Source organism: Camelus bactrianus, chromosome 11, assembly GCF_048773025.1.
Source record: "Camelus bactrianus isolate YW-2024 breed Bactrian camel chromosome 11, ASM4877302v1, whole genome shotgun sequence".
In the NCBI taxonomy this organism is placed as follows: Eukaryota; Metazoa; Chordata; class Mammalia; order Artiodactyla; family Camelidae; genus Camelus; species Camelus bactrianus.
In genome coordinates this window covers 12,307,634-12,334,891 of record NC_133549.1, presented here as the reverse complement: position 1 = coordinate 12,334,891, position 27,258 = coordinate 12,307,634, and the positions used below count along the sequence as shown (strand labels likewise).

At 52.4% G+C, this 27,258-nt stretch overlaps 2 long non-coding RNA genes across 2 annotated transcripts; both read left to right on the top strand.

The window, feature by feature from the left end:
• On the top strand, positions 1-26,124 carry LOC123619040 (uncharacterized). The gene is made up of 3 exons (XR_006727560.2): positions 1-1,123; positions 5,023-5,222; positions 24,377-26,124. It is a non-coding gene; the product is annotated as an uncharacterized LOC123619040 (long non-coding RNA).
• Positions 13,335-20,167, top strand: LOC141579031 (uncharacterized). The gene is made up of 3 exons (XR_012509928.1): positions 13,335-13,569; positions 13,835-13,912; positions 16,901-20,167. It is a non-coding gene; the product is annotated as an uncharacterized LOC141579031 (long non-coding RNA).
• Positions 26,125-27,258: the final 1,134 nt, after the last annotated feature.

Here is a 27,258-nt window from a genome sequence, read left to right as displayed (position 1 = left end):
GAACACTTTGGTGAAGAAGAATAGAAAAATGAACCCCAAACTGGGATCACTTAAAATTCCTTCAAGACTTGAGGATGAATGAAAACACAAGAACAGAAGTCCAAGGTGAATTTGTCCCCCATGCTTAGAAGGACCAGGTTGGGGATGTCATGTGCTGGGAGAAATCCGTCAGGGTGGCTGTGCAGGCAGACAGCATGCCAGGGGCAGAAAAGATGAAGTAAGATGCTCTGAACACAAGAGAAATGGCGGCTGTGAAAGCACTGGCCCCTTTGCACGCACTTGGTAAACCTCAGGTCCAGAAGAGACCGTGGTGAGGAGAATGACCCCAACGTGGTCCCTGCATGCAAATTAGAACTTGGTATCGCTGCTCTTAGCTGCAGCAATTTTCGGTTGGGCCCATTTTATGTTAGAACTCCCCGACGCACCACAGTATCGCAGCTTTTTGCTTCCTTCGCCTTTGTCTTGGCTTTCCCTCCTCGTCTCCCTGCAAAAACCAACCCTCCTTGCTCTCCCAGCTTCACAAAGAGAAAACACGATTCCAAGAGGAAGTCACTTCACAGCAAGGGAGCCCTGGGAAGAATTCAAGACTGAGGAGCTCTTGTAATGAGATTAAGGGGAAAATGCTTTTGTGCGTCCAACTCAGACCCATCCTGTCCTCGCTGTGGCGGATGGAGCCAAAACACACACGGGCGTTGTTTGGGAAGGAAGAGGTTAACAAGCTATGACAACAAAATTAGAGATATTTTCAAAGCCTGACCCTCGGAGGCGGAGGCAGCAGCGGCGGGATGGGCAGAACGCAGCCTGCCGGGGCGGCGGCCTCTCCCCTCCTCTCTGACGCGGACCCCGCAGCCTGCGGGGTGCGGGGAGCAGCCCGGGCTGTGATGTTCCTAACAGACAACAGGGATGCTGCTGTCTCCATGGCCGGCGGGCTGCATCCATCAGGCAGAGGCAGGAAAGCCTGGATCAGGGGGAAAGACGCCCGTCTCCTTGGCCCCTTCTCAGAAATGAACTTAGAAAAAATTCTTTGTGGATCCTGCAGAGCTTGGAGCCTGTGCTTCATCCAGCCTCTGGCAAAAGCACCAGTCTGCAAATAGAAATACTGAGCTTGTGTCCGGACTCAGAGGTAAAGCCCCCACGTGCCTCAGTTTCCTCATTCAGTCAATTAAAATGTATCGGGCATCTGCTGTGGACCAGGCAGAGGGCTTCCCGCTGTGGGTAGAAAGCTGAAAGGCCCCCAGCCTGGTCTTTAGGGGACTTTCAGCCCAGTGAGGAAACAGATACCCAAGTTGATAGTTATCATTGCAGATACGAAGCATCTTTAACTAACGTTTATCAAATGGAATGAGTATGATGGGTTTCCAAATACAGTTGCAATGGGGGTAATACCAGTGGACATTTGATACTCAAGTAGAATGTTGCGTGCGCGCGCGCACGTGTAGGCACGCATGTGTGTGCGTGCGTGTGTGCGTGCGTGTATGCGTGCGTGTGTGTGTGCGTGTGTAACGGGGGGGCTGGTGCCCATCACCCTCTGTAGGAGTGGAGCCTGCGAACTCACTTCCGTAGTCTAAGCCAGAATACGGTGATGGAGGCTGTCACCCCAAAGTACGGAGGCGCTGCTGTGATGTGCGTGGAGGGGCCAAAATGAAGTAATAGGGATGCGTCCTAACCCCTCTTCATCCCAGAAAGGTCGCCAGTCCCAACAGGGCCCAGACGGTCTTCGTTGAACTCAATACGCACAGACCCCAGCATGCATCATAAATGCTGTTGGTGATGCTGCCGAGAGGCTTTATAAACAGAACCGAGAGCCCAAGACAGACAAAGTGATAAAAGCATCCAGGTGTCGTCGGCAGTGGGTTCCATGGCAGAACGCAAGCTCCCCCTCCTCACATTAAAGCCGCAGCTCTGCCTCGCCGAGGACTGATCGTGCCGTTTCACAGGAGCGTTCAGACCTTTGCTCAGACTGAGAGGGTGTGGCTTATCCTCAACGTCTCCATGATTATTTTACACCCGAAACTTCCCCGCCCCGGCTGGTGATTTCCCCAGATCAGAATGGATGGGATTCCTCTTCATGCATTGGAAAGGGGAGATGTCACAGGGCACGCGGAGCAGCGGCCCTGCGGGCGAGGACTGGTCTACAGTGGGGCTCCCGTCATCGCCTGACGGCCCGTCCTTTTTCTCAGACGTGCAGTAACTGGCCAAGAAATTCGGTACCTCTTGAGAGTAAATTTGGTGTGGAGGCAAGAACAATTAGGCCCTCCTTCCTTCTGGCTGCAGGGGAAGGCTTACTGGTAATTCAGCTTTGGGCCCTCTGGTTAACTTCCGGTTAAGAATTAGTTCCCAAGACTTTTGTCAACAGAACGTGAAGTTTATCCGGCTTTTTATTTCCAGATCTGTACACAAGGTTTGAATTCTCCCTTCAGATAAAGTGCTTGTTTCAAACTTGCCGTATTCCTCCGACACACGGTCTGTCGGCCCGCGTCGGTCCTTCCGTGCTTCTGGGTTGCCTCCCTCCTCCGCCCCAGCCAGCCCGCTCGGGAGCGTCTGCAGCGGCGGCTGCTACGGCATTTACTCCACCAGGCGTCTTAACGGGAAGGAGGAACCTTGCTCTTTCCTTTCGTTCCCCTGATGTTTGAGGCTTACACCTGAAACCTTAACAGTCACACTTGTTTATACATGTCCTAAAACCTGTCCCACATTCAGAAGACATCCAGAGGCCCTCTTGGTGTCTCTGTGAGGCAAACGAAAGACCCCAACTCAGCATGTCTGAAACCCAGCCCCTCACCCTCCCAGGCCCCACCCACAGCCTCCCCATCTCAGGCGGGGTTGGGGGCGGGGGGACTCCTTTCTTCCAGCTGTCCAGGCCCCAAATCTTGGAGCCATCCTTGCTTTCTCTCTTCCCCTTAGACCCTGCCTTCCGACTGTCAGGAGTTCCCACTTGCTTCCTTGAAATACATCCAGGGCCTGGCTAGGCCTCATCTCCTCCACTGCTGTCACCCTACGTCACCACCATGTCACCAGGCTTACAGCAGGGGCCTCCAACAGGCGTCCGTGTGCCTCTCTTTGACCCTACACACTCCCCTCGCGCCAGCCAGAGGGACTCCCAGCCTGGAACATGTAAGGCAAGTGCTGGGACACCTGCTCGGAGCCCTGTAAGAAGCTCCCGGCTCCCGCAGGGCGCAGCCGAAACCATCACACCCGCCTTTATTCTCTCTCCAACTGCCTCTGGTCCCACTCCGCACGGCCTCCTCGCTGTCGCTCTGATAAGCCGGACACACTTCTGCCGTAGGGCCTTGTCTCACCTGCTCATACTGTAGGGGACTTTCTCCCCCCGTACGCTCTTGCTGAGTCCTTCACTGAGTGCCGGCTCTGTCCTCCTGGGGTCCACTCTGACCTCGGCTGAACTTGCCGGCATCACTGCCCCCCAACCCTTCCGCTTGCCCCAGCACCCTGCTCTCTCGTCTCCCACCCTGCCTTTTATTTTTGTTCCATAGCACTCCCCCTTGCCTCCCACGAGGTCTGGGATCTTGGTTTTATTTACTGATGTTCCCCTAGCTCGGGAGCTGTACCTGCCATAGTAGGTACTCAGTAAATATTTGTCAAATGAGTCAATGACTCAGGGACTTGGTGCACGATGTTGGAAAGAACAAGGGTTTGAAACCAGGTGGACAGGTTGAAGTCCGGCCACTTACTAGCTATGGGACCTTGGGCCAATCACTTTAACCTTTTGAGCCAGTTATATAAAATCATGACTATAAAGCACCGAAGATAAAGCCTGATGTATATAAACACTCCATACATGGCAGTTAGGGTGTTGTTATGATGGTTCTATCTGCTGACACCTGCTGTGACACGGCAGTAGCCTCCGAGAATAACCTGTTTCAGCCCCGGCTTCTCAACTAGGACCATAAACCAAGGACTGGGTGGCTGGTCTTTGGCACCTGCCCTGCTTCCTCCATGCTGATCCCTGTGGTCTTTCTGTTTAGTAAGAGGGAGGTGGTGAGAAGGAATGAGATTGCCGCAGCAATAAGTTGCTTGGTGACATTGAGCTCCAACCCAGGCCAGTGAAACTGCAGCTGTAAGTGCAGGTCAGTGGCAGGGAATTGCTAAGTAATGCAGAGGTCTTGTCCGGAAGTGGTGAGGTAACCATCCCTAGAGGTATTCAAGACAAAACTGGACCACCACTTATCGATTGGAGGACCAGGCTCTCATTAGGCCCCTTCTTAAGATCTGTGATGGCAGTGAGCTGCCCTCTTCAACCACCATCCCCATCATGAACTTGACCAGGTTCTTGGCTTGCAGAGACAGAGCCCTACCTTCTCACGGTTTCCAGCACTCGAGTAGTCACTGAAGGATAAAGACACAAAACAAAGACAAGTACCAAAGTATAAATCCAATGTAACCAGGAAATTTAGGAAAGCCAGATTATAGATGCAAGGCAAAACACGGCAATACTGATGATTCAAGGAAAATAAAGCATGCTTTGGGGGGGGGGGGGAATATCCAACCCTTTCTTGCTTTTGCTCAGGGAAGACCAGCCTAGACAGGCACTCTGAATGATGGGAAGGTGTGAGCAGGGAAAAAGAAGGCAGGGAAAATGCCTTCCATTTTGGAAAGTGTGGGAGTTTTGGACACGGTCTATGATTGCTGAATATGCAAGGATAAAAAAAAATGCGTCTGTACTAAGAAGGCTTCCAGAAATACAGAAAGCCCAGGCTCAAAATCACACTGCTGTTTCTGTGATGCTTCCCGGCAGTTCTTCGCACTGCCCCACCCCCCCAAAGTGGTCCATAACCAGAGTGTGTTGCCGTAGCAACAGGCTCAGCAGGGGAGCCGCTCAGTGGTACCCAGTAATTCACATCTGTGCTTGTGTCTCTCCCTCCCTCGCCTCCCTTTTTATCTGGAAATGGAAAGCAGCTCGTGAGTGATGCTACCTTGCAGCTGACAGTTCCTAGAAAAAGGGCAGAGGAGGCTTTCTTTGGGGGGATATTTCCCCTCCACAGAGTTCTTTTTCCCTCTCCACAGGCCACACGATCTCACCCAGGGTGGAAGGAGATGGCTCAGAGAGGCCCGCAGCTGGGGGTGTGTGGAGCCCCCCAGGAAGCCTGGGAACCGGCCCCAGCATCTAACACTTGCTGCAGGAGAGGCTCTTCTCCCGAGGCTGAGGAGTCGGCCTGCAGGTTGTTACAAGCTCCCTTTGACGTCAGGGGGTCCGACAGGTGGAGGTGAGAGCCCACACTCCCACCCTCACTGCTGTATCCACACCCTTCACTTGATGCCCTTGACTGCTTGCTCTTGCGTCGCATCTTGATCTTTTCCTTTCCTTCCTTGTTTTTAAATTCTCCGTATCACAGTCCAAAGCAATGGACCACCAAGCCGGCCGGGTCAAGGATGTGGCCATTCAAGTTTGACTCTGTGAGGTCCCAAGCAACGATTCAGGGGCATCCCACTCACCTCTTGCCCACTTGTCTTCCTGTGAGATTAACCATCCATTCATTCTGGATGACGATAAAAGTGCCCAGCCTCTGCTAAACAGTTGATCCCCACAGAAAAAGGTCTTTGAACCTTTGAACCACCCAAATCTGAGTGTGATGGGGTCATCACGGTGTGGCCTGTTTTTAGGATATCATTTGTTGCTGTGGTCTAGAGCTTGCATGATTTCTTGCCTCTATTATTCTTTGCTTTTTAAAAAATATTATATCTCTTCACTTATTAAATAAGCTATCTAGTCATGTTAGTAGGATTTAAAATACTCCAAAGACTGTTGTGAAATGTTTCCCTCCCATTCCTGTCCCTCAGACACTGGTTCCCCTTCCAAGAGCCCACCCGTATTACCAGTTGGTATCAGAGGTGCTTGACGTGCTCACAGGCAAACGCGTTTGTGCTTTTTCTTTTCTTTTTCCTTTTAATATTGATTCCTAAAAAGTGGGGTTTTGGGATCTGAAAGGTCCTACTCGGTGAACACACCTTGACCTGTACCGTGTCCGATTTGCTTTACCGATGAACTCTCTACTTTGTGCAAGTATCTGCATGCGGACTAAGTAAGTAAATTCTTGGGTAATCACAGACCTCCTCTTTTTTTTTTTTTTTTTAATTTTAAGAATCACCTCCCTCCCTATCATTTCCCAGGATGACAGAGAAGGGGCACAGAGAGACAGGTTGGGTTTGTTCCGTTCTGCCAGCAAGGTGCAGGTGTGCAGGACTCCTGGTCAGGTGGAGATGGTGGCGTGGTGGGGAAATGGCTGTCACAAGCCTGAAGCCGGCTCCCTTTGGAGAATCATGACCCATCCCACAAATTCCAAAGGCAGGGGAATGCTGGCTGCCTTTCTTGGAGGAGCTGGGTTTTTGTAGCCTTGTCCTCCTTCATGAAGGAGAGGACTGGTATGGGGAGCAGCATCTCCTGGCTGCACTTGGAATTGACCAGATTGCTGAGTCAACTACAACAGACTCCGTATTTGTGTCTAAGGTGCTCAGAATGGCTCGTGTGGGCAGACGGGGCCTGAGTCAGCCAGTCAGTAGCATCTACCACGTGCTCCCTGGGTACAGAGCACAGAGCCGTGAGCTGTGGGACCAGAGATGAGAAATCTGTGGGTCAGTCCCACCCCCGAGGAGCTGAGAATCTGAGGGAACCAGAAAAGACAGCTATGCCCGAGAAAAAGACTCAGAAGCCCATAAGTGAGCGCATCGGGGTTGATGCTGCCTGCGGTCCAGCCTGGGCCTGAGACAAGGTCCCTACCGTGGATCCTCTCTTTTGAGAAAAGGTGGCAAAGACCCTCTGACACACCCAAGCAGGAACACAGGCAGTTGTCAGTCGAGCTGTTACGAGGAAGAGGACCCAGGCTTTGCAGAAACAGGCCTGGGAGGGACCCTGCTACTTTGACAGGCTTCTAATGCGCTCTGAGGTTAGTCTCCTCATTTGTAATTCCGGGACAACTGCACACCCTACAGTTGTGGTAAGACTGCCGAGTGTCTGCCCAGTCCTAGCAGAGATGGGCACTCCGTGAGTGGCAGTGTTAGTCATTATTCCAGAGATCCTTCTGAAGTCACACCCTCTGGGTATATACAGGGAAAAAGCATCTCATTGCTTTTTAAGAAAGATGAGAAGCCAGGAGATGAAGCCACAGTTCAGAAGCCAGCAAGCAGCCAGGGTCTGCTGGATGGGCCTCCGGCGGGTGGGACTGGGGAGCGGGGAGGACTGAGGACCAGGAAGCCCAGAAATGGCCCTGTAGCACATTCTGAGTTAAGTGAGGGAAGCTTCTGTTTCTTTTCTGTGAGGCCATTTGAAGACTGTGGACTTCTCAATGACTGGGTGTATCTGTGAAGATGTGTTTGATAATTAGGATGAAGCTGTTTTGCAAATGTTGCTACCGCTGCCATGACTGTCACCTGGGCGTCACTATGGCTGCTCCCCTGAATTACTGAGCAGCCTCCCCACCAGCCTTTCACCCTCGCCCCTGCAGCCTGGTCTCAGCTCTGAGGCTGGAGGGACCCGCTTAGATATGAGTGGGACCTTGTCCCTCTTTATGGCCTCCCAGTGGTTCCCATCTCGCTCGGCGGGGAAGCCTGGGTCCTTACAGTGGCCTATGAGGCCCTTGTCCTTGACAAGCTAGACCTGGTCACTGCCCCCCGCACCGTCTGGGCTGGGGGGCTTCACATGCAGGTCAGGGGCCCTTCCTGTCCCACACCCTCAACACACATGTGCCCCCTGCTGTGCTCACAGGCACAGAGAGAATGCTTTTCCATTGAAAATTTGAAATTACTGCCTGCCGTGATGGTCTCCTAACTGTGTGTTTGCCGAGTCCAATCACCAGCTGTGTGATTCAGTGCTTGCGTGAGTTCTAGCGAAGCCCGCAGCTGCGAACATGTGCAAACAGGTCCGTGCTTGCGTCTGTTCGCAAGTGAGGATGCCCGAGGGGTTGGATTTTCACTCTTTGTCACCAGCTCAGGCCACGGGCCTGGGCCACAGTAAAAGCATAGCTCAGCACCAGGGAAACTGGGCCTGTCTTTCCGAGATGCTCTTTTTCTTTTTTTCCTTTCCCCCCCCCTCCTCCTGCTGGTTTTACCTCATTCCCCTTTGATGGTGAAAGAACCAGATCAATGCCGGGGTCGGAGGGTTTGTCTGGCGGGGCCTTTGTCGTGGCCGGTGTCAGAGCTGATGTGGGTCTGATGTGAAGAGCTGGAGGCTGGGCCTCCTTTGTTTCTGGTGGTTCCTTTGGTTTTCATCTTCACGTTTCTGGAGGATTGGTCTTGCCCGTCAGGAATGGCGTGCGGCGGGAAGGTGTCCTTCCTTCCACTGAGCTCGTAGCTCAGAGAGCGTTTTCTGGGGACACGGCGACGCGCGTGCATTGTAAGGCATCTTTGGTGGTGGTTCCTCCCTCCAGGCGGTTGCTTGGCCCTGCTCTGTCCATTCCTTCTCCGTGCTGTAAAGATCCCAGGCTTGGCTGACTGTCTGCTCCGGGGCCTGCATGTCTCCAGGAGAAGCGAATCTGGGGCTTGCTGTGAGGCCTCCGTGCGCCCGAGGCCGTGCACCGGGCTCCACGGGGCCTGTGGTTCGGTGAGCCTGCCCCGAAGGAAGCAGACACACCGAGTGACCAGTCTTTGGCTCAGAAGCCCACTCACTCTCTGGCCTGCAGAAGGCCGCCGTGCCCAGTGCTGGAAGGGCTTCCCTCCCTGCAAGGTGCACCCAGCTGGCCCACAGATGCCCCTAAGCAGCCTGCAGTGCATGCGGCCTGAACGTAGCCGTAGCATCTTCCCTGAGAGCTGGGCTGACTCTCTCTGGCTCTGGGTGCCATGGAGATACCCTTCTCCCCACCCACCGCGGCCTCGGGGGAGCGGTCTGCCCTGGGGCCAGGCTGGGCAGGGTTGCCGTGGACTGTTGTGCAGGGCGTGCCATCAACCGCTGGCCGGTCTGGGCAGGAGTCACCACCCGGAGACCTGGCATCCTTCTCCTCAATCACGGGTTGTACCAACGAATCAGAACTCTCCCCAAGAACCAGGACGTGCTGCCTCCAACGCTTTTCTTGACCCCCTTATTCCACGTGACTTCCCTCATATCTCACTCCCTTCCGTGTGACTTTGCACCCAGGTGACACGTAATAGATGCACACAAATTGGCAAAATCCAGGCAGCCGAAGCCAGCCCTCAACCTTTGCGGGAGCTGCTTCACTTGCCTGACATAAACAGCAGCAGATAAACACTTGCCAAGGTGATCTGTGGCTCGGGAAACAAGAGCCCGGCCCAGCATGACCGGGGCGGGGCCGGGTGCGCGTTTCCCAGCCTGCCTGCCTGCCCTTATCTGCTGAAGGGTGTTCCTGGACCAGGCAGGGGAGGGCAGGCCAGCGGTTGAATAGACTGCTTTTATTCTTTCTGCTTGATACTTCCTGCAGTTTTATGTTATCTCATACAGTTATAAGGGGATGTAGATAATATACATGTTTGCCTTTCCCTGATTATATACAGTATCGCTTGGCTAAAAATCTACATGGCTGCAAGGATACATTCTGGCTCAAACGTTAAGAGACTTTTCTCATTATCTTTAGAAACAAAAAATTAAAAAAAAAATCCCAGCCTCCCCCTGCAATTGCACATAAAGTGAGGTAAACATGCTCGCCACTGCAGTAAAAGCCACCGTTAGCAAAATTAGATGCTTCAGCTTTGGGCCAAGAAGAAACAGTATCCCAGAATGGGTCACTTTATGCGGTGCTCGCAGGCCTTTGCTTCACCGGGGTGGTGGATGGCTGCGTGAGCCGCTGGATCACAGCTGTTTGGTGGGTCCACGTGGCCCTGAGACCACTTGCGTTTTCAGCCATGTGTAAAGCTAAGCTTGATTTTTCTGAGGAGCTGGGATTTGGAGCCCGTTTCAGGGACTTCCTGAGTCGACTGTGCGGCTAAGCCCATGTGCCTCTCGGGGGGCTCATCCCTTCCCTCCAGGTTCAGTCCACCGAGAAGAGATTTCTGGTCCTTGTAGCCAGATCATGTGTCCTGCCAGGTTCTACGGAGGACCCAGGGGAAACGTGGGAGGCAGCTTCGACCCTCAAGAAGCTCACACATGGGGGTGGAAGGCAAGGTGCACGGTGGCCGCACACACACGAGGGAACTGGCGCTGATACAACTGATGGCATGTAACGATGCCCTGTGTAGACAGATCGTGCATCTGCATGTGTGCAGAGCGGATGGACACGGAGCCCTGGGTCCAGACCGCAGACTCAGAGCCCAGCCCTGCCATCCACAGAGTTAGTAAGTGCTTCCCTCCTTAGGATGCTGACGTAATCTGTTGTCCCCAGTATTTGTTCGGCTCTGCCATGCGTTGCCAGGGGCAATGAGTTATTTTTCAAATTTATCTGCCATGGCTCTCACTTGATGGCAGACTCATCAGATGCTTTGGAGATGTCATCTCCCAAAATGGGGAAATTAAGGCAGTTGGAGGAGTCTGTGACTCACCCAAGGCCACCAGGTTCCCTGTTCATCCAGGGGCTCAAAAGCCAGCCCTGGGCTTGAGGGAAGAGCAGTCAGCCCCTGGCGCCAAACCAGGGGCCCCGACACCATGGGAAGGGGACTGAGTAGCCCCTACATCTGGGCTTCTGGAGTCCCACGGCCTGTCTCGGCAGACAAGTGAGGGAAACACTCCCCTCTGCCTTCAGGTCCGGTCCCAGGTTTCTGACAAAGAGGCCAATGCAAGCGCTGAGGGTGACATCAGCACAGACTGATGTCCTGGGCTCACTCTGTGGAAAGCAAGAAGGTTCCTGGTTTGAGCAGACGCCTTCTTGTGTAACCAGTAAGGACAAGGAAGCAGCCTAAACTCAGTGCTGGGCTTGCTGTCACAAGGGCACGCCACCGGCCTTCCGGGCTGGCCTTCGGGTGGGGAAGGAGGCCTGGAAGGGTTTCGAGGGTTCCCTGGAGTGTCACGCAGGGCCACCTCAGAGGTGGCCCAGGGCCGGCAGAGGACACCAGAGACTTGGGCGGTAAGCCCACCAGTGCCATGCACTCGCTCTGTGGCCCTGGTGGTCAACCTGAATGGCCAGTCATCATCTGGGCGGTGGGGATGGCAGCAGCCGTCCCCGCGGCCCCCTGGAATGTAGCAAGCATCACACACAGATGAAGGTGACCTCACACAGGGCGGTGGGGCTCGTCCTCTCTGCGTCTTGCAGGGGGAGGCCTGGTTGCACACGCGGAGCAAGCTAGAGAGGGAAAAATGACCAGCCCGTTGCCGAATCCCAGAGGCGTTTAGGGGGCGCGGATTTAAACCAACGGCAGGTGTAGTCACCTGATCCACCTCGTGACGGCTGGTACCAGGAACACGCACGTCTCACAAACATCCACCTGTGAGGGCAACCTCTGAGTCTCTTTATAAATCCTCAGCACTGCTTTCCCAAATAGCAGGGTCTAGTTCCAGTCAGTCCTGCCAGAACGCCCAGAGAGGGCTTCTCGGGGCCCAGCTGGTCCTGTAAGTTCCGCAGATTTGGGGACTGATCATTGCACATGCCTCTTACCTCCTGGATCAGGCTTCAGATTCTCCGAAACCAGCCAGATGGAGCTAAAAAGACATTTATGAAAATGGCCCCCATCTTTGCCTCCCCCTGTGAACAGCCCATCCGAACGCCCCACGGAGAGCTCTGTGCAGGAGATGGCAGGGAGGAGGTGTGGGGGCGGGGGTGCAGGGTGCGGGGGCTGGCAGTGCCTCCCCAGGGCTGTCTTATACCCATCTCTGGTTCAGGCTTGAGCTCCAGGTAATGAAGATAAATCTTGTCCCCATTAAAGCCGCCACAGTACTTTGGAGCCGGCATCTCAAGTTGGAGCGTTTTATTTGGTGATCATTCCAGCATCCTTCACTTAGTAAGCGAGCAGGCCCTGGACTCCATGTCAGAGCCTGATCTGAATTTCTGATTCTTGACTCTCCCTGACATACAAAGGCTTCTCTGCAGCTTATGAAGCTGGGGATGAGTTTCCCTTGTCTGTCTCCAAAGAGAAGTATTTGAAATGCTTTCTATTTATGGCCGTGAAGTCTTGTGATGACCAGAAGCGAAGGCGGCATCTCTCTGCACATTGATTTTTTTTAGTGCAGGCTTACTGTCTGTGTGTAATTATTTTTACCATGCAGGTGAAGCAGGAAATTAAATAGGGCTTCTTTAATGAGGGGGAAAAACTAGCACCTGAAATGAAAGATCACAGGGGAGGGTGAGCAGGTAACCTGTTTGCAAATACTGTTCTTGTTTTAGGCCTCCGTGGCTGCTAAAAATGCATGTGCCTCTGCCCCCACCCCCACACATATTCCCACGCAGGTCTGGTTTTGCTTTCTCCTGGTTTCTCAGGAAAGAAAAATCCCCTAGGATCCTCTTTTTCTGTCTGCCTGACAAACCCAATAGGAAACCTACATTTATCCATAAGTGAGGGTGATGGGTTTTCTGCTGTTTCGTACGTGTTGTGTCTAATTCGTCGATCCTGGGGAAAGCGGAGGCCCCGGGGGAGGTGAATTTGCCTCTGCAAGGCCGGCCACCTGCCGGCCACCCGGAGGTGCTGGATGGCGAGAACAGGAGCCCACTGCTTCCCCCGGAGGAGACGGCCTGCTCCTCCCGCCAGCCGCCCTTCTCCGCTTTCACACAGCAGGAGAGAAGCCTGGACCTCCAAAAACAAGGCCCAGGGAGTCAGATTCCCATCCTCTCCAGGGTGGGAAGGGCCGGTTTGGCCATTTCCGTGCAGCACCTTGGGGACCAGCTAAGTCCGCCGGGGGCCCCGGGGGTTTCACAGGCTCAGACACACGGTGATGCTAAGTCTCTCTTGTGCCCAAACAGACACGGAGCCGTGGGACTCAGGGTTCTTCTAGAAAGCCCCCAGTGAGCGTTTTCCTTCACTCGAGTCAGCCCAGTGCGCAGGGATGTGGCCTGGCCAGGCCCTGCCCTGGGTGTCAGCGGCCAAGTCCACGGCCCTCCCTCACATCGGGGCGGCTCCCCTGGTTTTGAGTTGCCGGGTAAGGGATAGGGGATAACAAAAAAGTCAAGGTTCAGCTCCCAAACCCAAGCCACCCTCTCCTTTCCTAATTCTTAAGAAGCTGGCACTTGTCTTTGGATCAGCTCTGCTCCCAACCAGGCCTCATTTGCTGTCTCCCGTCTGGAGGCAAGAGCGTGTCTCTTGCTGGCTTCCAGCTCCGGTCTGCCAGGCCTGTGCGTTCTGTTAGGACAGGAACCCCCTGCCTCACTCCAGCTCTCCACCGCCACGTCCTCATTGTGGGTGACAGCCAGGGCACGTGGGGGCATGGCGACTCTGGGGGCCGGGGGGTGGTGAAGGGCGGGACTCAGCTCACAGGGGTGGGTGAGGGTAACTGCTCTCTGAGGGGACTCGAGCCACTCTGCCTCGGGAACATACCCCGAAAGGCAATGACCCCACCCCCACCCCCGGCGAAGCCTTGCGCTTCCTGGGAGAGGCAGCTTGGGCCTGGGCAACAGGGCGGTGCCAGAGTCGGGGCTGCTGGGATCCTGCCGACGACTCCTCCCTGCATGGCTGACCTTGGTCTCTTTCCTTCCTGACACCTCCGTTTCTCCCCAGGACAGGGGAGGCGGTCACGCATACTCCTGAAAGGTGAAGACCCCTCCCAGAGGGCCCATGTGGCCCACCCAGAGGTACTGCTTGGACGGCCTGGTGGGCAGCGAGGCCAGTGCAGGCCTGTGAGAGCAGCCCCTGCCGCGGCCCTGCCTTCGTCCAGCACAGGGGGCCAGGCAATGGCCAAGCCAGTCCCCTGTGGCCAGAAGGAAGGGGCCCTTCCCAGCATCCTGCTACACCCTGGGGGTGGGGGTGGGGGTGGGGGTTGGGGGGCGCTGTCCACCAAGCCGCTGCTTTGCTACAGCCTGCCAGCTCTCTGCCTGGAGACTTGCCTGTGGTCACAATGTGTCACCTCCCAGGAGATGTTCCACTTTTCAAGCAGGTGAGAAATGAACCCAGTTAAAAATAGTAGACTGGACTGTTCACAGAGTCCCCTTGTAAAGTAAAACTACTGTGCTCCTCCAAGTGGCAAAAAGTTCCACCCAGGACTCAGGCGGTGGGGGGCATCAAAACCCCCCGCGGGCTCCTGCGTGGCGCCCCGGAGCCCAGAGCAGCCAGGGCTTGGGGTCACCGCTTGACTGAGCTCCAGCCACCAGCACAGCCCTTGCGCCATGGCCGCGGGCCAGCTCCCTGGGTTCACCTCGGTGACCGGGGGCCGCTGCGGCCGTCCACACCCTCTCCCTGCCGTCCTGCTCCCTCCAGGGCTTTCTGAAGCTTTCTCAGAACCGTGGACGCATTCCCAGTGGGAATCGTGACATTTTCCGTTTCTCATCACGCACCCCACAATGCCTCGGGAAGAGAGAGGGGAAGGGAAGGGAAACAAGGCCAGGGCGCCAGCCCCTCTCGGTCCACCGCCGGGCCGGGGCCCCTGCTTATCCCGGAGTCACCTCCCCGGAGCTTGGTGCTGGCTCCTTCCGCCTTTCCTATCTGCTTCTGGGGCACATCTGGATCCAGGCGTGCCTCCCGACTTTGTTGTGTTTCTTTTAAAACTTTACTTTCGACTGCCATGGTAACCGCTGCATGTTTGGCAAAGGGAAAGAGGGGGAAAAAAAAGAGCTGGGAGAGAAGAAAAGGAGCCCTGAGCGCGGGGCTGGCGGCCGTCCAGGGTAATATGCCGCAGAGCCGAAATGAGGCCGCTGGCCGGCGGCCAAGTTACAAAGAACAAAGCTGTCAGTTCCTCCTGTTGGCGGCAAAGCCTGTTTGGCACCCTTATATGGTTTCCCAGAACTCCCTGCCTTGGCCGCCGTCCACTCCCTTCAGGGCAGCAAACAGGATTAGCTGAGCGCTGAGCTGTTTTCCTCTCCTCCAACTGTTCCAATGACATCATCCCTGCTGCATTCATTTGCCAGCAGGGTGGTTTTTCTCTCTCTCTCCCCACCTCCCTCCCTCCCTCTCTCCCTCCATCTCTCACACACTCACCTCCACTCCCACTTCCTTCCTGTGGCCACCCCCCCCCACTTGCTCAGAAACGCAATGTTTTAGGTCATCTTTCTTGTGCAGCTTCTCCGCCAAATTAAAAACGCCCTGTGCTTGTACATTTAGCTGAATCAAGCCAGACGTTGTATTTTATTTTTATAACTGAATTCCTGTGAGATAAAAATCTCATTTTCCTTCACAGGCTGTAATCAGCTCTCGCAGGGCTGTGGTTTCCAACTGCCCCGTCTCGTGCTTCCTTACGAAGCTGCTCCGCTGAGAAATGAACTTGGCTCCTGTTCTGGTTTAAAGGGCCCGCAGCTGGTCATACGTTGCTGGTTCACGCACACACACACACACACACACACAGTGTGCACACAAAGACCATAACACTCAGACATACCCACCGAGACAGATGGACACACAATTGGTACCCAGGGTCACTCCTTGCCTTTTGAGAAGGAGACTAGGTGAATAAGTGAAAGCCAAAAGCTGCTTCCGAAAAGGCTGATTTCAACCAGCGGGCAGGCAAGCATTATGTAACTCCTAGCTGGGTTCACCAAAGCGATGGAGAATCATCGAGGTTCGCTGGCTGCACAAACGTGACCCCGCCCCCACCGCACCCCTCCCCACCTCACTCTGATTCATGAACTAGTTTTCAGATTCATGAATCACTCGGGAGCCAGCGAGAGAAAAATGAGTCGTATTGATCTTGTTTCAGCTGAAATGGGCTCATTATGGCCATGCTGGGTGCGGACGGCTTTCCAGGACCAGACGCCGGCTTGTCAGCACCCGAGGGCTGCGGGGGAGCGGCCCTCACCTCCCCACTTGCGGGAGGGGTGGGGATCCCTGGGCACAGACTTCTGCAGAGGGTTCCCCTTCTTCTTACGATTAAATGTGCATGATAAGGTCTGCTCAGACCAGGGACCGTGGCTGGATTTCACAGTCTTCCTTGGGCAGGTCTCTGGCCTTGCTTTGGTGTCCTCCATCTTTTTGTTTGTTTGTTTGTTTGTTTGTTTCACTTTTAATGAAATCTTTTAAGAGACATCTCAGTGCAAATTCTTTTCTGGATTTCTGATGACTTCTCATGGACTCCCTAAAATAGAAATTAATCTTCTACTAGGTGAATTCAAGTTCCAATCTGATTAGAATGTCTTGGGTTTCCTTTCTTTGTTGGTTTTAAGGCAAACATGTAGCTTTTACCCTTTTTAGCCCCTTTGCATGTTCTTCAGCAAAGAAGGTCTGGGGAATGTGGAATCCTCTAGATTTGGGGCAATCAGATTTATGTAAAGAAAGACTGTCCTCCCACCGGCCTCACTGGATGACTGCCATCACATGGGGTTTCTAAGTGATGGTTCTCTCACTGTTGAGGAGGTGGGCACTGAGCCGTGGTCCAGTGGCATCACAGATGGGGGCCTTTGGTCCCCGGGCAGGTTGATTGAGGTCTGGCCGCTCCTCTCCAACTGCTTTTCCTCCATCCCCTTGAGTTCCAACTCAACCTCCATCCATTTTGACATACACCCCCCGCCCCCCGCAAGCCCAGCCCAGGCAACATGTCAGACTTGTCCTCATGGCTGGGGATTCTTTCTGTTCCTCTCTAGAACGCTGCAGTTTGGGCTGTCATGTGTAAGTAGATCATGCTCGGTGACTGGCTTTGATTTGGCTGCTTTGAAATGGGATTTTGTGGGGTTTCTGCTCCCAGGTCTCCTTCACCACCCCTTCCCTCCCGGCCCTGGGAGATTTAAAACAACCGACTGGACATATGCTTTTCAGAAAGCTCACGAAAGCTGGCAACCAGCACCAGAAAAGGATCCGATCCTAATCTGCATAATTTTGGATCCAAGGGTTTGGAAGTGAGACGGTCATCCGTTGACTTCAGACGCACAGTCGTGCCGTGAGAGGCATTGAACTTGGCAGGGATTCCACAATGTGACCTTGCTCCCTTTTATTTCTGCAGTGCCCAGAGGAACTGGAAGCAGCCCAAAGAAGGGGAAAGGAGATGTGTTTGTGTGAATTTCAATCAGCAGTTGGTTCAGAGGCAAAAAGAAGCTGCCTTGCGTTCCGAGAGGTCCGTGCGAAGGTGCCTTTCAGCTCTGAGCTGCCGGAGCATTCTGCAGCCAGCTGGAGTCCTGAGCCTGCCCGTGGCGCCACGGGTTAAAACCACTCCCGTGAATGTGCTGGCTGGCCTCAGAGCAAATGGGGATAGTGGGCTGGCTCATGTTCTGCACTAACGCGTTGGCTTTTTTTCCACTGCAGCCTCCCATTCTCTGATAAACCTGAGTTGCTAAGAAAGCTTTATGTAACACCCGTCGCCGGCCTCAGCTTCTCTGAGCAGCAAGTGCTCTGTTTCCAGAGTTCCCCATAAACCTGGCAGAACATCAAAACCTCTGTTTCATAACAGACCAGAAATAGGATTTTCTAATAACATTCTGAGGACTGGACTTATCATGCAGGGGTCTGGACTTTTATGAATTGTTAATGGTTAACTAAACAGAGACCCCCACGACGCTCAACCTGCTATCTCTGGGGTTGAGGAGGGGAGGGGAGTCGGAAGAATGTGGTGTCTCCTGCCACGATCTATTGGTTCGTGACCCGTGGCCCCTTTCAGAGAATTTGCTAAATAATCTCAAACATATTGAGGCTCTCACTCATGTTTTAAAAAAAGAACAGGAGGAAAAAAAGCTACCTTCTTCCTGCTCCTTTCTTCATTCATGGAGAATGTGGTTTCCTCTTGTTTTGTTGCCAGGTACACTGACAGTGACAGACGTCACCCCCAGCTTTCCTATGGGACGGGCAGCGCTCGTCACTGGACACACCTAGTGTGGGCGATCCAAGTTGCCCTGTGCAACACACAGCTGCACAGCTAACCCTCAGACCCGCGAACTGTGGGCTGTGGAGGGACTGCCGCAGGAAAGAAGGCAGCGTGAGGCGACCTCGCCCTCCTCCCTCACACCCAGGGCTCACCTCCCCGGCCGGGCACCCCGCCTGGTCTGGCCCTGGTTCAGATTGTGGCAGGGATAGGAGTTCCCTCCAAAAGGCCATTTGCAGTCTATTTAGCTTCTCTCGGGAGACTTCTTCCGGGGTTCCAGCTACATATCCCTTTGTTCAATGTCGTCAGGTCTGCCTTCCTTCGGGTTCTGCCTGGACCGTCTTTCTTCTGCCCTCCGTGTGCCGTCAACACACGAGCATCACTTCAAAACAAAGGAGCCCCAGGAAAGCGCGACTGCTGAGGGCAGGCCTGGGGTCGGGCAGACTCACCTCTGGGGAGGATTCGGTGTCACTGGAGGCGCAGCTGCCTCCAGCAATAAGGGGGATCCGTGAGAAGATGCGGCCTCGCGGCCCCCCCCCCCACTCCCCCCGCATCCCTGCCGTCTCCCTGCCGTCTCCCCCGTCAGCTCTCTGGACTCCTCTGAACACCCCAGGGGAGGCTGCGCTGTGCTGCGCCCCCCCCCCCCGAAGCCCTCGCTCCGCGCTTCTGTGTGCCTTCCCTGTTTTGAGCTTCATTGCCGCCTTTCCCTCCCCGACCTCCTCAGACAGCTCCCGCATTCCTCTCCCTTCTCATTTTCGGAACTTTGGTCCCCAGAGGTACCAGCTCAGGGCTCCGCAGGACGTCCTCACTGGCTATTTCCTCCGCTGTCACAGACGTAATTTCTCCGGCGTCTCTGGTGTTTGTGACTCATTCCCTACTTGGTTTCATCAGAGTGTAATTTACCTGCTATTTACCCTTTCTTCTGGATCCTGAGCAAAAATGATAACGAATAGCCTCCTGTCCCGTCACGGCTGTCCCTGTGCCAAGCAGGGCCCTCGAGAAGCCCACCCACCCACATGGCTCCATGGAGACCAGTCAAGAGGGGCTTCGCTCCCAGGGTGACATTTAATATCTCTGAGATCCATTTAGTGTCTGGACACCTGGTTGCTATGGAGATGGTTGCCATAAAAACACACCGATCGGTGGAGAGATATAAAACGGAGCCCGTGGTACCCGATCAGATGCGGTAGCTCAGAGGAAGGGCTGCTTACCGCCTCCCTTTGTTGACACAGGGCCTCTGCCTTTCAAACTCATCCTGGGAGACCTTCTCAGAACCAGGCCAACACAAATCCACTTCAGTTAATATTTTGTAAGGGACAGTCAAGGGCTTCACTAAACGCCAGATGCCCTATCCTCCTGTCCCGAGCTGAGTCAGCCCAGGAGAAGACGATGTTCCTCTCTGGCACAGTCTGTTCTCTGCTGTCATCGATCCATCAGCCCAGCCGAGCAGGCAGAGTGAAAACTGTGACCCTGATGGCGCTTCAGGCCAGGTGGCTGGGAGTGAGTAACAGGTGTGAGCAGGGAGGCCTTGGACGGGCTGCCCTGTTCGCAGGGGCCCCCAGAGAGCAACCCGGGAGGTACTGTAGACCTGTGTCTCGTCTGCCAGCTGAGGATGGGTGATTTCATCAAGAGACACCAGTAAGGTGTGTAGTGTGTAGGCGTCCACCAACCACCTTCGCCTCCTCGCCATCTGAAGGCTCAAAGCCTGCGTTCCGTGATCACCAGCTAAAGGTTAATCGCCCCCTTGGTCTGGTCTATGCGCAGAAACCAGGAAAGCGTTTCTGTCCTCTCTCTTGACCGTGCGGCTCTGCGTGTAAAGGAGCAGGCACAAGGCGCCCCGCGCAGCTGGGGTCCTTCTGACATTCATGCGGGGTAGGGGGTGAAAGGAGCATTTGGGTTCCTACTTTTAGCTCTGCCCTCCTGGAGCAGGAAATGACTGGGGGAGAAAAAAAGCAGCTCTGGTGGCGGCTGCACTGTGACTGCAGGGAAGGTTTGCTCTCGAGCTGGCTCCCGTCAGCAAGCCTGCATCAATGCACCTGAGATCTGGCCACCGTCGGTGCCCTGTCTTCTCCGGGAAGATGTCTGAATTCTGGAAATGGGTCACAACTTAGTCGTCGGCCTGGTCTTCGATCTTCAACAACTCCCTTGATTACCCAGGGCCTCAGTTGCCTTCTAGTTTATCGGGGGCTGTATTTCTGTTTCTGTTTAATACCAAACAGCATTTTAAACTCCTTTTGCTTTGTCCATCTTCTCATACTGCCACTGAGAGAGGAGGTAAACATGAGATCCGGACTAATGTGTACAGCTCTGAGGACAGTGAACGCATTTATTATGCACAACATTAGTATGAAATGCAATGTCACGTTCCTAGTACGCTGGATATACTGGATGGCATTAAAAATAATTGCCTCTAGAGGACAGTCTTATGGTTACCAAAGGGGAAGGGAGGGAGGGATAAATTAGGAGTTTGGGATTAGCAGATACACACTACTGTATATAAAAGAGATAAACAACAAGGACCTACTGTACAGCACCAGAAACTACATTTGGTATCTTGTAATAACCTATAATGGAAAAGAACCTGACAAAGAATATATAAATATGTGTATAACAGAATCACTCTGCTGTACGCTAGACACTAACATGATTGTGAATCAACTATACCTCAATTTACAAATACCGCTACTAACAATTGCCTCTTCGGTGTTGCAAATTCTTGCTCTAGTTCCACTAAACACTCTGAGATGCGGGTCGTTTCAGCCTCGCATTTGCACGGCTTTCGTTCCTCTCCACACTCCCCTAACGCTGCCTTAGGAGTAGTTTACTGGCCACATCTCCATTACGTCCCAATTCTCCTTACCCCATGTCTTTATTTTCCTTGTTTAAGATACTTTTAAAGAAGCCATTTAAAAGCTCAGCTAACGTGGAGCCATCCAGCTTTCAACTCTCTCCTCATTCACTAAATGAGCCTACTTTTCCTTTTTCCGTGCTCCTCCTGCAAACAACAACAAAAAGCAAACATGTTTTAAAAAGCACGCCCTATTCCCCTCAGTTCCTTGGCCGTCATTAAATCGCTCGGCTTTCCTCTTTTGTTCTTTCTCCCTCCCTCATGTTTTTCCTGAAAACTTTAACTTAAGCCTGGTGTTCATTCTCACTCCCCCCCACCCCCGTGTCTCCATTTCTTGAACAAAGTCAAGAGGGAGTTGCTCTTTTGATCTCTCCCTCCACTACCACCCGGACCCCTGGCCCAGCTGAAAGCACATGGAGGGTTTCTTTTCTTTTCTCTCTCTCTCTTTCTTTTTCTTTCTTTCTTTTTTTTTTTTTTTTTTTTGCTATTTTTTTGTCCTGTTTTCGCAGGACCTGCAGTCTTGGCCCCGCAATTATGGCGTCTTTCATGTTATCTTTCTCCCAAGGCAACAGCTCACATCCTGGCAAAGCGGACAATGGTGGTGTGTGTCTTTACTTAGCTTTTATACCTTTTGTTTCAAAACGCAGGATTTCCTTATGGTTTGTTTGGGCTTTTCAAAAAGCTTATTTACTGATCCAGAGAGGTGCCAGACTCACGCCCTGAAGAATGCAGGCCAAGTTTATATGTCCCAGAAAACACGCCGTCATGTCCGGGCCCATTTGATGTTTCAGGGCCAACTTCGAGGCTGATTTGATTGCTGTGTGTTCCGTCCTGTAGTTTGCCAAAAAAGTGGCTGTTAAAGCAGGCCAAAACCTCAGCTCCCTGAGCCTCTGGTAGAGAGAAAACAGGGCTAGAAATTCAGACCAGGATAATGGCTGAACGGAGAAGAATGATGATTACATTTTAAATTATGACCTTGTTTATGTGTCGGTGGGTAATTCTAATCATTTGTTTGTTTAAATGAAGCTCCCTTGTCTTAATTAAAACTTGGGATTTAGAAAACTTATTCAACTAGACTTGAACTTCACTTTCCTATATTTTGTACCAAGGCCCTAGCTTTACGCAATATTTTCCACACAATACAATCTTTTCGAAGATGAACACTTCATTGGAGACGTGAGGTCATTTTAGGAGAGAGAGGATGTGATCTTCACGACAGACCCCGGACAGGACCCGGCAGTGTGAGTGTATTGCAGGTTTACTTAATTATCTCTAATCAGTATGGCTCTCCACATTTGTTTTCCTTGAGGCCAATGTGATAGTGTTGCCCAAGGAGCCCTGGGGGAGATTCGTCGAGAACACACATACACACACGCACACTCACAGAAACAAAGGGCAGGCTTGTTCCACTGCCTTCATCACAGAGCCACGGGATGTGCCCTTGGGAAGATGAAATGTTGGTGGGGTCTCCATGGTGCAGAGCCAGGCTTTGGGCCAAGAGCAATTTTGGGAACTTGGATCTTGGTGATGTAAGAAGATATAAAAGGCTAGATCCAAGGAACTTTTCCAAGAAGCCTGACTCTGCTCTGGATTCATACTTGATTCTTATTCCTGTCTATGAAAGCAGTGTATCCAGTGGTTCCTCCTAAAACTTCTCCTTAAAACATCACATCCTCTGCCTGAAATGACCATCTCTGACATCCCACTAGCCTTTCCACCCATTACTTAAGGTTTAATCAAATGCTACCTTCTCAGGGAGACCTTCCTCAATCTTTACTTAAAATGAGTTGGATTTTGTTCTGGGCACCCAGAGTACCACCCCCTTCTTCTCAAGCGTTATACCTCCTGTTATTTCCTGACTGTGAACAAACTAAATGGCGGTCAGCAACTTGAGAGCAAGGATTGTGTCTTTTTCCTCCCAATCCTAACTTGTGTGCTACATTCTGCTCTGTCCAGAATTTATGATTTTGCATTTTGACGTGTCTGTCCATCTGTCTCTCTGAAGCCACAGATGGAAAGCTCTTTGGGCATGTGGGCTCTGTCTTGTTTATCTTTGTATCCCCAGGGCGAAACAGATTGTCTGTCACGTTGAAGGTGCTCCAATGCCCGTGGCTTGATTGAAGTTGTCTGACCTGCAGACAGAGTGCAGAATGTCCACACAGCCTTCTCAACCCTTTCCCTTATGCACACCTTCCTTGTTGTCTCCACTCAGTCCCTTCTGACTTTTTTTTTTTTTTTTTGGTCCACTGAAATCTGGCTTCCCCTGACCTGTCACTGCTTCCTTGTAACTGTTCTTGCTCAGATCACACGGACCTCCTCCATTCCTGTATTCCAAAAGGCATTTCTCAGGACACACCTTATTCAGTCCTCCTGAGATATTTGACACTGGTGATGGCCCCTCACACTGAGACTCCCTCCTCCCCTCGGCACTCATGGTGTGAACCTCTTCTGCTTTCCTTCCTTTCACGGAACCCTTGTGTGTCCAGGTAATTGGTGCCCCAGCCTCCCAGGTCCCTGTCTATTTCAGCTGCATGTGCTCCCTCAACAACCCAGACCCAACCCCAACTTCCACAACCATCTCTCTTTGAATGACTCGTGGAGTTTCATCTCCAACAGGGCCCTCTTCATGGGGCTTGGGATTCTCATTCCCCAAAGCAGACAAGACATCGCCTTGTGGATGGCCTACAGCCCCTTTAAACTCAGTATGTCATCATCTTCCCACCAAAATCTGTCCCCACCCTCAATTCCTTTTCATCTTTTGATATCCTGGGAGTGTCTAGAATGGTTTTGCCCATCGCTCTGCCCCTCCGTTTGCCCCCATGTTGCCACTGGGAGTATCTCTCCAAAATGTATGATCTAAGAAATGTAATTGTATCTGTAGAGCATTCCATCCCAAAGCAGCAGAGCACATGTCCTTCTCGGGTGCACATGGAGTGTTCTCCAGAATCGACCACATGCTAGCCCACAAAGCAAGCCTTGGTAAATTTAAGAAAACTGACATTGTACCAAGCATCTTCTCTAACCACAAGGCTATAAGGTTAGAAATCAACTACAAGGAAAAAAAACTGCAAAAATTGCAAACACATGGAGGCTAAACAATATGCTACTAGTCACCGACGGATCACAGATGAAATGAAAGCGGAAATCAAGACCGAATGCAACAGTTAGCCCTGTTCCTTGTTTTGTTTGCTATAACTAACTTACTAATGAAAGGGTATTATTTTTAACATTTAGAAGAAAACCTTTTTATCTGCTGACAGTTATAATCTTCCTTTAAGCAAACCTGTTGTATACAAATCTGATTGTCCTAAAATAGAAATTAAGTGATGAAGATTCTTCTCAATAGAATTCAATAGTTTTTGTTAGGAAGTGAAGAGTGTGGTCAAATGTGATTTAAAAATTGCCATTTACCTGTAGATGGGTGTCATGTGAAGTTAAGTAGGCCTGGGTTATATTAACAGAGGTATATGTCCAAGAGTCACTCTATGAGGTCTTTACAGTTGCAATGCTCTAATCTTTAAGGAGGCTCTAAAACAACTAGCAACAAAGAGAGAAGTGCTCTGGGCCAGAGGCTGACAAACTTTTTCTGTGAAGAACCAGGTGGTAAATGATTTGGCTTTACAGGCTATCTGGGGTCTGTTGCAACCGCTCCTCTCTGTCCTTTTATCAGGAAAACAGCTAGAGACAATCTGTGAATGAATGGTGTGGCCGTGTCCAATAAAATTGTATGTATCAAAAAAGACAAATGAAATGGCGATCGTGTCCCTCCCGTCCAGGTCCCCCGATGCACACAGATGCATGCCAGTCCGCCAGACAGTCTCTCCTGATTCTTCAGGACTCATCTCAGCTGCGTCTGCATCCATGAAGCAGTTCCCAACCTTCTCCAGCGGACCCGATACCTCCTTCCTCTCCACCTCCCATCACATCTGCTCTCCTACAGTGCTTCTCACACTTCTCAACTAGGCTATGAACCCCTCAAAGGCACAATCCCCAGTGGTTCCCATTTTAAGAGTCACCTCCTGTCACTCACCTCTCCTCAGTAATCAGGAGCATTCCGAGCACGTGGACGAAGGAGAGAGGAGTGTCTAGCACCCTGGGACCCTGTTTCTCTGGATGCTTTTTGCTGTGACCTGGTCCCTGTAAGAAACCTAATTCAGCTGAATGCACCATCGAGTCCCTTGCTGTTGGGTTTGGAGTCGCTTGAAAAGAAAAGTGGAATCTTCTATGTAATGTGCTTTTAAAAACTCTTCCCAGTTATTAGGCTGGAATCCCCTCTATCCTCCTTTCAGGCTGAATCAGTCAAGAGAGGAGAAACCCGGAGAAGAACCCCCCCCCCAGCGCCCTCAGGGAGCTCACTCACACCCGCAGAGCCCCAAGTCCAGCCCCCCCAAGCCCGCGCCCAAGCTCACCTCCCCAGGGCTTCCCCCCCTGCCTTGCCACCTTGCTCAGCTGTGAATTCACCCTCATTCCCTGTCTGAGCACTTCCGGAACTCTGTCCATCTTTCCCGTTTTACTCTGTGGCCATGTCGGAGCAATGCAGGTGACAGTCACCATTTTCCACCTGTGGAACCTGGAAATGATCAGCCTGAAGCAGGACAAAGGTGGTCCTCTGGGAAGACAAAGGGAGCAGAGAGCCAGCAGGCAGCATGTCATCTACCAATGCGAGTCTGCTGTCACTCCGTCGGGCTGTCCCGGGCGGTCACGCTGAGTATCGGCTGGACGCAGCGACGAAAGAGGTCTACAGCATGTGCTGGGGCTTCTCCCCGTTGCTGGGCGACAGCCCCACGTGGCTCAACTTTCCAGGGGCTTAGTGAAAACTCCTGCTCCATTTAATGATGAGCGTTTACACCCGACAAAGAATCCGGTGGTGGGGAGACACCACAGCAGCTATTTCCACTGTATTTTACTCCCGATTCATCGTTTGCAGATGTAGACCTGAGGGTTCCAGGGCCGATGGGAAAGAGGGCTGGGAGAGGGCGAGGAAGATTGCTCCAGGTGACTGGCCCTGCTGGAAATCTTGAAGTCAAATTGCTTTGTGAACAAAGTGGTATCTGAATTTTATTCAAGTGAAAAGCTGAGCACTGACTGTGATTTTATTTTTATTAAAGTCTAGTTATTCATTTTTTATTTTTTCAATTAAAAAACTGGGGGGGGGTGTAGTTAACTGGGTTTCTTTATTTTTATTTCTTTATTTTTAATGGCGGCACTGGGGGTTGAACCCAGGACCTTGTGCATGCTAAGCACGCGCTCTGTCACTGAGCTCTCCCCTCCCCCTTGACTGTGATTTTAAATGATCAGTGTTCTCTACTTCAAATGCACTGAAGCAGGGGTTTGTTTGTTTGTTTGCAATAACCTCAGGAACATATGCAAATTGATGTTACATTGTTTACTCTGAAGACGTGAAGGCTGATGGAGTAATTGGTCTACAAGTATACAGAGTGTTCTGTCGAGGTTACACACCACTGTTTACTGCTATAGTACACAAAGTTAAAATGAAGTTAAGGTGTGTAGGAAATAAGTAGCTTTGATAATAAAAGAGCAAAAAATCCTAAAATTAGCCAACACTGTAAAGACTTTTGGGGGGAGGTAGGAAAAAATAGGAGGGGGGAAATAGATTGAAAACTTCCTCGCGGTTGTTCACCCATCGTGCAGGGCTTACGCTCAGAGCAGAGGTGCTTGCGTGGTCCTCTTGGGAAATTTTGTGTTATGTGCTTCTTTGAGGATGCTGCATGCTCCGCCCCTGGCCATGGAGTCTGACGTGGCTTCTCCCCCTGCTTAGAAGGCCCACGATCTAATTTCCCGGTCTGCACCCTGCAGAAGCCAGCGGAAACTAATCAGTGATGGATTGTCCCAGCCACACGCCGCCTTTCCCGGGGACGATGAGCTGCAGAGGGCCTTGAGGTAGTGAAAACACACACTCCTCTCCTTTTGAGTCCTTACTTCAGAGGATCTGACTCATTCTCTGTAAAGGAATGAGTGTAGCCACAGGACGGCTGGGGTGGGGGTGGGGCCGGAGGGAAGCAGAGCTGTAGCAGGGGGTCATGGTCACCCCACACGGTCACCGTCTTCCTCCACTCTCCCCTCACGGAGGGGAGTCTGGAGTGGGGTTGCTCTGCTCTAAGATGGGGCAACACATCCTGGAAGGTTCTAGAAGTGCCCACTGAGCTGGCACACGTGGGGACAACCTCACTGGCACTGCTCCCAGCCAGACGGCCAAGGCAGACACACTCCCTCCTGCCGAGCCCCTGCCCCTGCCCCCCGGAATGGACCAGCCTCCCACCCCTAAAGCTTTGTCGCCACCGCCCTGCCTGGATCCCGGCTAACCTAGGCCCAGGCCAAAGACAGGCCCTGGAGTGATGCTCGGCAGTGAGCGGTGGTGATTGGTGGGCGTGTCTGTGAGGTTCCGTGTGGTCCTCATGTCCTCAATGTGTGCTTGAAGGTGGCAGCGGCCTTCTGAGGGACCCCATCTCTTGGCCTTTATCTTTGTGCCTCTATGCAAGTTGTTCTCGACTCTGAGTGCTGAGTGGAATTACTTAGGGAGTTTTCAGATAATACCTTTGCCTGGCCAGCCCCTCCCCGACCAATTACATCAGATTTCCTCTGAGGCAGAAAGCTGGCAATGGTGCTTCTTAAAAAACTCCCCAGATGATTTTAATGT